Source organism: Podarcis cretensis (genome assembly GCF_951804945.1).
Source record: "Podarcis cretensis genome assembly, chromosome: Z".
Taxonomy (NCBI): Eukaryota; Metazoa; Chordata; class Lepidosauria; order Squamata; family Lacertidae; genus Podarcis; species Podarcis cretensis.
Genome location: NC_137184.1, coordinates 37,937,953 through 37,950,462, shown reverse-complemented (window position 1 = coordinate 37,950,462; position 12,510 = coordinate 37,937,953). Strand labels below are relative to the sequence as shown.

At 42.3% G+C, this 12,510-nt stretch overlaps 1 long non-coding RNA gene across 1 annotated transcript; it reads right to left on the bottom strand.

The window, feature by feature from the left end:
- Positions 1-375: 375 nt before the first annotated feature.
- On the bottom strand, positions 376-12,288 carry LOC307208120. Its single transcript, XR_013834997.1, has 3 exons — positions 12,192-12,288; positions 1,416-1,509; positions 376-793 (listed from the first exon to the last, which is right to left on the bottom strand). It is a non-coding gene; the product is annotated as an uncharacterized lncRNA (long non-coding RNA).
- Between the last annotated feature and the right edge of the window lie 222 nt (positions 12,289-12,510).

The following is a 12,510-nucleotide window of genomic DNA, read 5'->3' as shown; positions in this document are numbered from 1 at the left end:
ATACTCTTTTTAAAAGTCCAATAAAAAGATGGGGTTGGTTTTTTTCCCCAGCAGTGGGTGTGGCAGCATCATAGCATGGGTTGCTGGTACCTGTAATGGGGCAAGTGTTACACACACCCCCACCGGTGGACTGGGCAGCTGGGCTAGTGGCGCACACCCAGAGGTCTTACACAGGCTCTTCACCTGCTGCCTCCGTGCACCTGCCCACTAGTCCAAGCTGCCCGCTGCCATTCCTCAGCTGCCAGGGCTATGTGCCTGTTTTGGGGGGTGCCTGATTCTGCCACCTCAAAAGTGTGTGCCTGGGGCCATGCCCCCTCCCCCATGCTACGCCTCTGAGTGTGGCATCTACTATATTGTCCTTTCAGTAGCAGACACAGCCCACTTTTATTTTCTCAAGCTTTTCAGACGTAATTCTAATTTGTGCCATTAAAAAAAAAAATGATTACCAAGCTATGGAATGTGTTCATACCTTACCTTTCCTTTCAGCAGCTCAGCAATATACAGCTATTACTTGGCGTTGTTCTTGCAGATCCTGGAATGCTAATCCAGCACTAATATAGATGTGTCTCGCACATATGGCCTACGCTACATCGATTTAGACAAGCATTCATCATGAACTAATTAAAACTCTCTTTTCTGCTTAATTATTGGTCTCCAATGATATTAGATGAAGACAATGTATATCTCAAGAAGTTGACAGGCGTGTGCACTCTGGAAACAGTGATAGCTGTCATACACTTGGTGATTTCAATTTTCTTTCAAAATTATGCAGGAGGAAGCACTTCTGTAATGCCTTGAGAGAGAAAAAAATTAAATAAGAGAGAGAGAGAGAGAGAGAGAGAGAGAGTAGAGAACAGCTGCTGATATTGATTCTATGAATCTGAAACTTTATGAAACCATAGATGGATACATTTGACAGAAGCATATTTCTGGAAGACTTTCAGACTTAAGCAAACAACATCTGTTAATATTGACTTTTGGAGTGGGGTGGGGAATTACATCGGAATTTTTCAGAAGAATTACAATCAGCAATTGATTGAAAAATATGTTCCAGTGCTGTAGAAAAGAGAGTATAAAATACAAAACAGAAGGTTAGAGGGTCTGATTTCTTTTCAGTGTATAAGATTACACAGCAGTTGTATTTCACTCTAAATGGGCCATTGAAATAAACAATGACTCACAGCAGAAGTCGAACCATATATACTTAGAAGTAAATCCTGTTGAATTTAGTGTGGCTTTCTCCCAGGTAAGTAGGGTGGGGATTGTAGCTTGACTATCTCTTGTTAGGGACGTTTCAGGAACTCTCATCTGGATTTCTAATATTTTGGAATTACTTGATCTTGTTTCCAAAGCATTGATAATGCATCAGAAATCATCCATTATTCTAATTTTCTTTACTAAATAAATAAATAAACCTGGTATTTGTAGGAAGTTCTGTGCATTGGGAAACTTGCTATAGTTTTCTTCCCCTTGCTCTGATGGCCTCAGACCAGAGATTCCCCCTTAAAGCTGCAGAAGGGGAAAACATGCTGGTTGTTGTTGTTGTTGACGACATTATTGTTGTTGTCATTGTCATCTTGCTAAAGTGGCTATTCTTACAAAAAAAGAAAGAAAAAGATTATTATTACTTCTTTAAATTGCTGAATTTACCTTGCTTCCCATCCACATATGTTCACAAATCATAGTACAAAGGCTAAAGACAAATGCAGTGAGGTTTGAACCTGGTACTCTCTGGTCAAAACTCCTGGCATCAAAACCTAGTACCCTTGGAAAGCTTTTGGAAGTTTAGCATCCCAGCAAGGACCACATGCACTGTTGCCTATCCTGGACCCCTGGCTGTAGGTTTCCCTACACCTGAGTGACTCCCAATTGATGGATACCCCATTGGTCTGACTGAATTTAAGGCAGCTCTCTGTATTTCATATTAGGTATCTTAACAACAATTCAAAATACAAAATGTATGGCAAAATGAGACTTCTCTCGGGGAAGAGAACCATCTCTTTGAAAACTGCACCTAGCACAATAATAGAGCTCCACTGAATTTGACAGTTCCTTTTAGGTGTGTTACCTACTCAACCATCTGGATGAAGTAGGTTAAAAAATATGGGGCTAGGACATGAAAAAATAAGCACATAATACATACACTATGCATCTCCTGTCTGCGCCCATTTTGGTCTATGTTGCCAGCTACACATTCCTTATGAAGTCCACAGCACTTCTGTCACCACTTGATATATGCTGCCTCACCATGTCTAACATTTGTCCCTTTCTGCTGACTGAGAAATGTTCGTTTTGGTGGCAGATCGTTTAAAGAGCCTTGACACTGATCACTTGTTTTGAAACATTTCCTACTTCCTGCAAATCTGGGATAACTGTCAGGACAACATTGATGGAAATGTGTCTTTGGTGTGATGACTCTTGGGAGCTTTGCCTTACAGCTACAGCAGTTTATTCTGCTTCCACAACACACACACACACACACACACACACACAACTATTGGATACAAGGAGTTGAGCCAATGATCACATTTAATCTAGATGAGCATTAAGATCATTTGCAGATCACTTACATGACAATGGAGGATGGCTAAGAAAACTGAGCAGCTGGGGTGCATGTTTTGTACATTTTCATTCTAAACATAGGAAGCTGCCTTCTTCTGAGTCAGGTCGTTAACCATTTGTGTACTACTTACAGTAATTGACAGTAGCTCTCCAGGAGTTCAGCCAAGGTTCCCTGCCAGTCCTACTGTAAAGGGCTGGGGATTGAACCAGGGTATATTTGTAGCCCTTCCTGGATACACTAGGAATTGGACTTTAGACCTTCTGCATGCAAATCAGATGCTCAATAACATACCCTCCAACATTTCTCCCATGAAAATAGGGATGTCTCATTCCATGATGATGATTTTACTATTTATACCTCACACATCTTACTGAATTGCCACAGCCACTCTGGGCATCTTCCAACATATATAAAAACATAACAAAACATTAAACATTTTAAAAACTTCCCTATACTTGATTGCCTTCAGGTGGTTTGGGAGTCAAATAATTCCATACCCTCCAACATTTCTCCAATGAAAATAGGGACATCCTACCATCCCCTCCAACATTTCTCCAATGTCCTAAGGAAAAGTTGGGCTTTCCGGGATCAAATCAGGAACTGGGACAGCTTCTCTAAATCAGGGATGTCCCTGTAAAATAGGGACAGTTGGAGAGTCTGCAATAAATGGAACAGTTGCATCTTCATGTGAACATATTGCGTTAATATTAAAGCATTTTGATGGGGCTAAATGAAAAATTGGCAGGTTGTTTCCACTATCATGTTCAGGATCAGCAAAAAACAAAGAAAAGAAAAGGGAAAAACACCTTTGCCTTTGAGAGATATTTTAGGAGTGAAACTGAAAGGGAACAGGCATGCTTTCACTGGAATCCGGAAGTCAGTTCTGTCCCTGGGCGTGGGGATAGATAGTCATAACCAATGCCTAAGCAACCACTCTCATTTATGTATTTTAATAACATTCTGGCCAAAATTATGCCAAAAACCTTAAACAAAAATTATGTGTGAATTGTGAATTATAACACTGGTCCTGAGAGATCTGCATTGGCTCCCAGTACGTTTCCGAGCACAATTCAAAGTGCTGGTACTGACCTTTAAAGCCCTAAACGGCCTCGGTCCTGTATACCTGAAGGAGCAGCTCCACCCCCATCATTCAGCCCGGACACTGAGATCCAGCGCCGAGGGCCTTCTGGCAGTTCCCTCACTGCAAGAAGTGAGGTCACAGGGAACCAGGCAGAGGGCCTTCTTGGTAGTGGCACCTGCCCTGTGGAACAAACGCCCTCCCATCAGATGTCAAGGAAATAAACAACTATCTGACTTTTAGAAACCATCTGAAGGCAGCCCTGTTTAGGGAAGTTTTTAATATTTAATGCTGTATTGTTTTTAACACTCGATTGGGAGCCACCCAGAGTGGCTGGGGAGGCTCAGCCAGATGGGCAGGGTACAAATAATAGATTATTATTATTTAATTACTGTTAGCCATTATTATTATTATTATGAGCTTCTTCTCCTTTACAGTGGTGCCCCCCAAGACAAATGCCTTATTATTAATTATTATAATATTAATGCCTTATTATTAATTATTATAATATTATTAATATTATAAATCTATTGCTACCCACCTTCACACAGAACTTTACTTGCATGTTAATTTACATCTATGTCATACATTTATAGCATATTTAAAGCATATTGCTTTCCAGAAAGAAATGCTGGTAAATGTCATTTACCCCTTACAAAACTACAATTCCCGGCATCCTTTTTTAAAAAAACTACAGTTCCCAGAATTCAGAGAAGCCATTTTCTTTGAATGTTCTTAACTGTATAGTATGGAATGTGGGTTTCTTTGGGGGTTTTTTCCCTTTGCGGCTACAATGGTTTTTGAAGAAAAAAAGAATAGGCACATTTTATCTTTCAAAGCAACTATTCAGAATGCAGGCTCATATATATACATTGCAGGTTTCAAAAAAGGAAAAAAAGGCAGCAAAAGAAACAATAGCTCAACAACAAACCAGGCAATGTATTTTAGCCCTGTAGAGAACTTGATCCAAGTCCAATTGAAAAAGGCAAGATTAATCCTGTTTAGTGGGTGTAAAAGTATTTCATTGCATTTAATTACGTTTGTCTAGACATTTATGGGATGTAACTAAGTTGTCGAAAACGTACGACATCAAACTGCTGTGTGTGCTTCGTATTAAAGGGCCTCCTTTTGGCTCAAGAACAGTGAAAAGTTATTTTTTCTGAAAACAACTTCTGAGGCTACAATGAAAAACATGATTTCCATTGTCAAAGGCTTTTTTTTCTGGACAAACTCTTTTTTAAACTTAAACAGATGCTTTAAAAAATGTATGCGCTGAGAAGCTGGTTGAGATCTATGGAGGGATCACAACACATATGTGTTAAATGAGTCTTGCTTAATATGAACAAAGCAATTCATTATGTTTTACCCTGTTTTCCTAAGGGAAACAGAAGGAAATACGGTCACATAGAAATGCCAAAATAATCTGCTTCCTTTTAAAGGCTCAGCTAAACAAGGTTTGAAATAGAAATTCTGAACGGGGGGTTGTTAGGCAAAGAGGACTCAAATCATTAATAAAATGCAATTTTCTGGCATCTTGAATATTTTCCTGTAGCTATCATAAGCAATGTCTTCCTCTACATGTGCGCACACAAAGGAATCCAAACTAGCGGCACCTAGATTGAGGATTCTTTAGGAATCCACTTCAAGGGCCATATCTCATGATTTGTAGACAAAAAGTCCTATAAATGCTACATAAGGCTGGAAAAGACCCTTTTATGAAACCCTGCTAGACAGTGTAGAGCAGGAATAGCCAACATAATGGCCTTCCGTCATTGTGGAACTCCTGTTCCCATCATGTCTCATCACTGGCCATGATGGTTGTTGAGGCTTAAGGGAATCAGAATCCGGCAAGATCTGAAGGGTACCATGTTGACTACTCCTGTTGTAGGCAGTACAGAGCAAAATGGGCCAATGATCTGACTCAGAACAACAACAACAACAATTATATTCCTCCCTTTGGAGTATAAACAAACAAACAAATAAATAAATTATACAAGTCTTTTTTGTTTTTATACTGTGACTTTGTAGGTTATATCCAGCAGACAATTCTGATCCACTGACCAAGTAGGCATACAAAGCCAGGCTGCAGGTATTTATATAACAAGTCTGGACAATCTTGAAGCTTAAATGTGCCTGCCTGTTACTAGGCACAGTAACAACCAACCATATTCTCTTCCCATGCCTTAACTTGTGCCTTAATTGAGAGGTTCAGACTTATGTCACAAAAACCTGAGTAGGTTCCATAAGTTTCCTAATTCAAAAACTGGATAATCAACATCCTGTTCAGTTAACATCTCTGTGAATCAGAGTTCAACATGAAAGGCATGCGCTCTTTCTAACTTAATGGCAGAGCAGATTTCATTCCATGAGGCTGCTGAACAGAGGAAAGATAAGAAGCACTTCTATCGCCTCTAGTAAAAGACCATTTGTCTTTTGTTTCCCACAAAACTGTCACCTAGCAGCAGCCCCCACCCCTGCTTCCTTTGTATGGCATGTCTCTTGCACTGTAAGCCTCGGGACAGGTAAGTCTCTGGCTACAGATTTTTGTAAGCCACTTTGGGAGCCATTTCAGCTAAAAATCAGAGTTAAAACATTTTAAATAAAATGCATTTTGGGAATGATCTAGGACTTTGCCTGGCCAGTGGATTCCAGATTGTCTATCTAGTTTCAAAAATACTGTGATATGAATCATACCTAGATAACGTTAGGGACTAGACAATCTGTTTCACCTGGGTTGTGAAGAAGGGCAAATTGAAAATGTAGAGGTGAGAGGCTAGCTGGCTGATTGATGTTCAGATGATTCAAATTACAAAGTAAAAAAGCAAAAGATGAAGGCTTCATAAACAAGGCAAGTTGGGGGAGGATATAGGGAGTGTCAAATGAACATCAAAGAATGCATGCTTGTCAGTAGTGGGGAAGCATCCCAAAGCTTTGACAAGTCCAGCCATTTGAACATTTTAAAACAAAAAGCCAAATTATCTCTCAAATCCTAATCAAAAGAGTATTTTGGACTGAATGGTAAGGAGGATATATGAATTATGTATTAGGTAATTATAATTAATGCTATATATAGTATCTTCAATGTGCAACTTTCTTTTAAAAACTCACCCCTTTTCATCCTCCCACAAATCTTTTAAGATAGGTCATTTTCTATTTTACAAACAGGGAAATGGAGGCTAAGAAACCCTGAATTACCCAAGGCTAGCCAGTGAATCAGTCTGAGGCTTGAATCCAAGATGTTTAATATGTGCGTAATAGATTGTTTCCTATCACATGCAAGTAATCTCTATGTCTCAAGCTAATGGCTAAGAAAGAGTATGATCTCATGGAAGGTTGATTCACATTCTCAGGAGGAAGTGACAGACATAGATTATTGATCAATACATCTACATTGAGAAAAATATCAGTAGCTGGTAAAATATTTGCATCTATAAAATCACATTCTTCCATCTCCATTTCTAAAGAAACAGGGGCTGGGAAGAGCATTGTCTGAGTTCCTAAAGAAATGTAGACATTATATAGGCAGAGGATTGGTTTGTTGAAGGTGGAGATGGGGGGACTCCCACATTGTTTATGTCAGGGGGAGCTGCAGAGAGATAGAGAGGCAATTACTAAAGTCCAGGAGCTGCATTGGAATTGATGGTTGGCCTATCTCAAGAGGTAGCCCAGGCATGGGACTTCAGATGTTTCAGACTACAGCTCCCATCATTTCTGACTATTCCCATGCTGGCTGGGACTGATGGGAAGTTGGCATAGCTCCATTGGAAGAGCATGAGACTCTTAACCTGAGGGTCATGGGTTTGACCCCCATTTTGGGCAAAAGTTTCCTGCATTGCAGGGGGTTGGAGTAGATGACCCTCATGATCTCTTCCAACTCTACAATTCTACAATTCTATTTATTGCTATCAATATTTGACCTTTTAGGCTTGTGAATATGGCTTACATCTATATCTAATCAGGGCTGGGGAACCTCAGTCCTGAGGGCCAAATGCAACCTTTGGAATGCACTTTGGCCATGTCATCTTCTTAGGCCACATTACTCACCAGCCCTTGTTATCTGTGCTTAGTGTTTTTGCCTGGCTGGAATGTGTCCTTAAGTGGGTTCCCTAAATGAAGATATGTAGATGAACCTTTGGCCTCTGTGTAGCTAGTATAATGATTACTGTAGAAAGGAAAGAATCCCTGGAAGGTTTCTAGGAGAGAATGCAGTCCTTCTGGCTTCCTGTCTTTGAATGAGGGCTCATTCAAACTCCCTTTTGCACCACACAATCTGTGGAAAATCTGGTGGCTGTTTGTGGTAAAACAGGTTTTTTCAGGGGAAATTCTGGGACCAAAAAAATAAAAATGAAAAACACCCACATTTGGACAAAGAGCTTTAACACTCAGAACTGTGTCTAGAAATGCAATACCAAAGAAAGTCTGGCTGAGCCCTCGTAGCTATCATATTTGTTTCACCTATAGGGATTTCTGGCTCAGGTGAACTTTGGGTTAGGCACAATAATTTCTTTGATGTTTCAGTCATTGGTTTAGGACACACATTTACTTCTCAGTTCTCTGTTTCTTTCCCCTTGCTGCCTGGAGTAGCAGTAGACTGCCTTTGAAGGTCTCCACATGTACTGTCGGTAAATCTTAGTGCTTTAATTGCATTCATCTGGGGACTTGTTATTGTAAGATTTAATAGACTTTGGGGTGTTCTCTACTGCTGCTTTAAACGCGTTGGTGCCATCCTGCTTGTAGTGAGATTGAGGAGAAAAATGGGACCTATGGGAATGACGCCAACAGTCTGGTGACTAAAGAGATTCAAGATTTTTGCCTTTAAGTGTCCCCTCAATGACCAGCAGGCTCTACAGGGGGTGGTATGACTCACTCAAAGCCTTGGAGACGAAATATCCAGCGATAGCGAATTATCTTGGCAGAGGGGATATTCATCACTATCTTTGGATAGACCCCCTAAACCAAACAAGCTTTATTTTCTCCTGTACCCTACCAAGAAAACAGCTGTTGTTATTTGCAATCTAGCTGGTCCAGTAATGCTATTTACCGAGTGCTCGTTAAATGCTTCCATAATTATTCACAGGGACATAATGAACAGAACGACACATTGAAAGTTTATGGGCCGTGATAACTGCCCAAGCATATTCTGCTTTTGTTGTAAGCTGGTGACTCATTCTTCTGTTTATGACACAGAGCATTGGGGATATCTGAGCAGCTTTGACTCAGTCTGTGGAGTCGCATTGTGGTTCCTGTCAATTCACCCACTGCCCTTCGTGGGGTCAGAAAGTGCGGCTGAATCATGACACAATATCTGAGCTGAGCTAAAGTTCCTCAGATAACATTTTTTTTCTGAAAGAAAAAAAATCCTTTTTTCATTCCCCACACCCCAGAAAAAGGAGAGCACCTCATAGAATCTCCTTTGTATGTGTGGTGGGCTCCATTCTCTGCCCTGACCCCCCCCCCCAAAAAAAAAATCAGGGATATTTTTCAGATTCAGATGAAACCCAAACCAAATTGGACAATTTGAGTGGACTTGGGAGTGGGTCAACCCATTAGGAGCTACCCAAGGCTGCCAAAAGGACAGCCAGTCAGGCAGCAGAGGGAAGTAGGAGAGGACGGTAGCCTCTGGAACTCTTGCTTTGCCGGTGCAGCCAGAAAATCTCTGAGAACTGTCTGGAAATCCATTGGATCCATCAGCCTCTGAGGGTGGACCATCCTCATAGGTCCACCGCCTCTGTGCAGAGGACAAAAGATGTTATAAGTGTAAATCTTATCAGGAAGTGATGTGACAAAGAACTTATGTCAATATCCCCCACTTGCATGTCGAGGTCCCCAAGCCACCCCTCAATAACTCGCAACACACACATATTTTTTTTTGTTTAAGGTTTTTGGCATAATTTTGGCCACAACTTTATTGAAATACATAAAATGTGAGCGGTTGTTTAGGCATTGGTTAAGAATATCTGTCCCCCCCACCCGGGGACAGAACTGATTTCCGGACACCACCAAAAGTCAGTAAGGGAAAACAATCTTGGGGAGAAATGGAGCTGAGGCACAGACCCTCACCTCTCCCCACATGCTCCCCAGGACTTGCCGGCCCTAAGCCCATTCCAGGGATTTGGACGAAAAGATGGCAAGCCCCCTGGATTTCTTTAATGGAATTTCCCTTTCTGCAGCAACCTTGGAGGGGCAGGCCCAGCCAATCCTAACCCCTCCACCAACCAATTGATAACCAATGCCTAACCACAACCTTACAAGTTGTGACAATTTGCTACGCAGTAGGCAAAAACCAAATGGCCCCAGCCAATCAGCCAGATGGACAAAATTCCTACCAGACCCCTGCCCCAATGGCAGACGACCCCATGACAGGCATAGCAAGGTCAGAGCAACCTAAATTTAGGGTGGGTGGGTGGGTGGGTGGGTGATCCGTTGCATGCAGCGAAAGAGACCGCCCAAGCTGCGAGCATGAGATTTAAAACCTCTGATCCCTCCCACCAAATTGCAACATAGAATTTGCCCCAGCAACCCAGCCATCCATTCGTTGTCCCAGGATTCCATAGTAATCCTGCCTGGCAACAGAGGGGTGGCCCGGTAGTCCCCACCGCAACACGTGCTCTCCATGAGGGAGAACACGCTTTTAAGATCACTTTCTTCCTGCCCAGTTGATGACATAGAGTGTGCATGCCAAGGGGCATGTCCCCAGTTGTGGGGGCAAGCCGGTGCTACTGCTGTCAGTTCAGGATGGGAGATGGCTGGGCAGCAAGGTGGGTGGTAAACCAGCAGAATCCCCAATCTGTCCCCATTTCCCAGTGCCAGGAACACACACTCTAGATATTCCTGACTGGACAGAGAGGCTGGAGAGAAAGATGGAATCTCTATAGACTACAGCAACTCCCCCTCTCCAACCCTCAAATCTGCCCTAATGCTGCACTGAGTACCACAGTGGGCACAGCTGGAAGGGACCAGATCCACCCTGGTCACTCACCCAAGTCTCTGTGATACAGACCAGATCTGTAGCACTCTGCATCTGATACAATCAGATCATGAATGAGGGGCGTCTTACTCTGACCTGATCTGGCATTCAGCAACAGCAGCCACAGACCCAAGGGCCAGTTGATAGGACAACTAAGATCCCCCAAGTTACCTGTCTGTGTACCACTTACCTGGCCTGCCCCACATTCCACACCATGCCTCTCCCTACCCTGAACCACAGCAACTGTTCCCACCCTGCTCTCCCCCAATGCTGCTATGCTAGGATAGCCATATTTCAAAAAGTGAAAATGCGACCACAAAAGTTGTTGAGCTATTTAATGAAGCTTTCTTGCGGCGGGGGGGGGGGGGCAAAGTTGTTGACTTCCCCCCACCTCCAAAGTTGCTGAGCTATTTTTAAGGGGGGGAAATCACACTTTTTTGCAAAAAAAAAAAATAAATGCACTTTTGACATGGGTGCCATGCATCCGGACATTTCAGCAATTGCTACCCAGACCCTGTTTCCAACAGTCGAATCTGGGCTATGTCTAGGAAATTTCGGATATAAGGCAACCCTATGCTATGCTCCTCAATGGCCATGCATGAGTTGCCTCAGCACTCACTACCCTACTGTCTAAGAGCAGCCAGTCACTCGTGGTCCGAGTAGGAATTTGCTTTTTTAGTTCTTTGGCTGTTGACTGGATTGGCAGGAAGGATATAGTTCTCCATCCCATCCTATCTCTTTATCTCAGGAGGACTGGCAGCTGATATAAGGTGGTGCCTAAATAGTTTGGTTGGTCCTGACAGCAAGGCATTGTGTGAAAGTCTGTTATTAATTCAGCTGATTTCCCCCGCAAGCACACACACACACATTTGGTCACAAGGGGCAAACACAAGGCTCATCTGTCCATTCCTAATATAAACAGTGTTTTAGTGTAACTGTGCGATTAACCTTCACTGCTGTCCTTAATACTTTTTTCCTTTGTACGTGCAGAAAACCTGCAACATATTTGTGTGCCATAATAAATGTGTGGCCTGTACTTTTACCTGTAATTGGTTGGGTTTTTTTTAAAAGACATCAGAAGCTTCTTGTGACATCTACCCCAAAGGAAACTTATTTTTATGAGAGTTCCTTTGAGGCTCGAGCCACTTGGGGAACAGGAAGCAGAAGACATAATTAATATTTTGAAGGAAAGATAAATGAATGCAGAAAAAGAGATGTTTTCAGAGAAGAGCACAGAGCAGATGGAGAGTTGATGAGGCAAGAAGATGCCATCTTGAACCTCTATCAAGTTAGACAGGTGGCAAGCTGCAGTGTTAGGACCTGATCCTGTAAAGTGCTGAGAGGGAAGTCTTCTGTTAACTGGGACATCTTGAGGTAAGTTGGGAGATTTAGGCATAGTTTCAGCGGCTGCTCAGCACCTTACTCATTGTGCACCAGCAAAATGGGTTTCTGTGTACATGTGAGGACATGATATTATTTCTGCACATCGGCATCCATCACGAACTGTGAGAGATTTGCTGCAGTTGTGCATCCAACAGGATTTGAAAGGATGCAAGAATCCCCCCTGACCTATAATACCCTACCTTGTTCTGTTTTGGGTAAGATTACCTCAGCTCATCAATCTCCGATCTGCTTTGACCTCCTCTCACCTCAGCCTTTTTCCTGAAACATCTGAATTGGGAACCTATAAACATATGACAGGGTGAATGTGAATCCACTTTTAATATTAGCACAGGAAGCAACCATATACAGGATCAGAGCACAGGTTCATCAGTCTGCTGACTACACTGGCTGGTAGCAAATCTCCAGTGTTTCAGGCACAGAGCTATGGCCCTTCTCCAAAGATGCAGACCTACCTGAAGACACCAGAGACTGAACTATAGACTTCCTGCATGCAAAGTA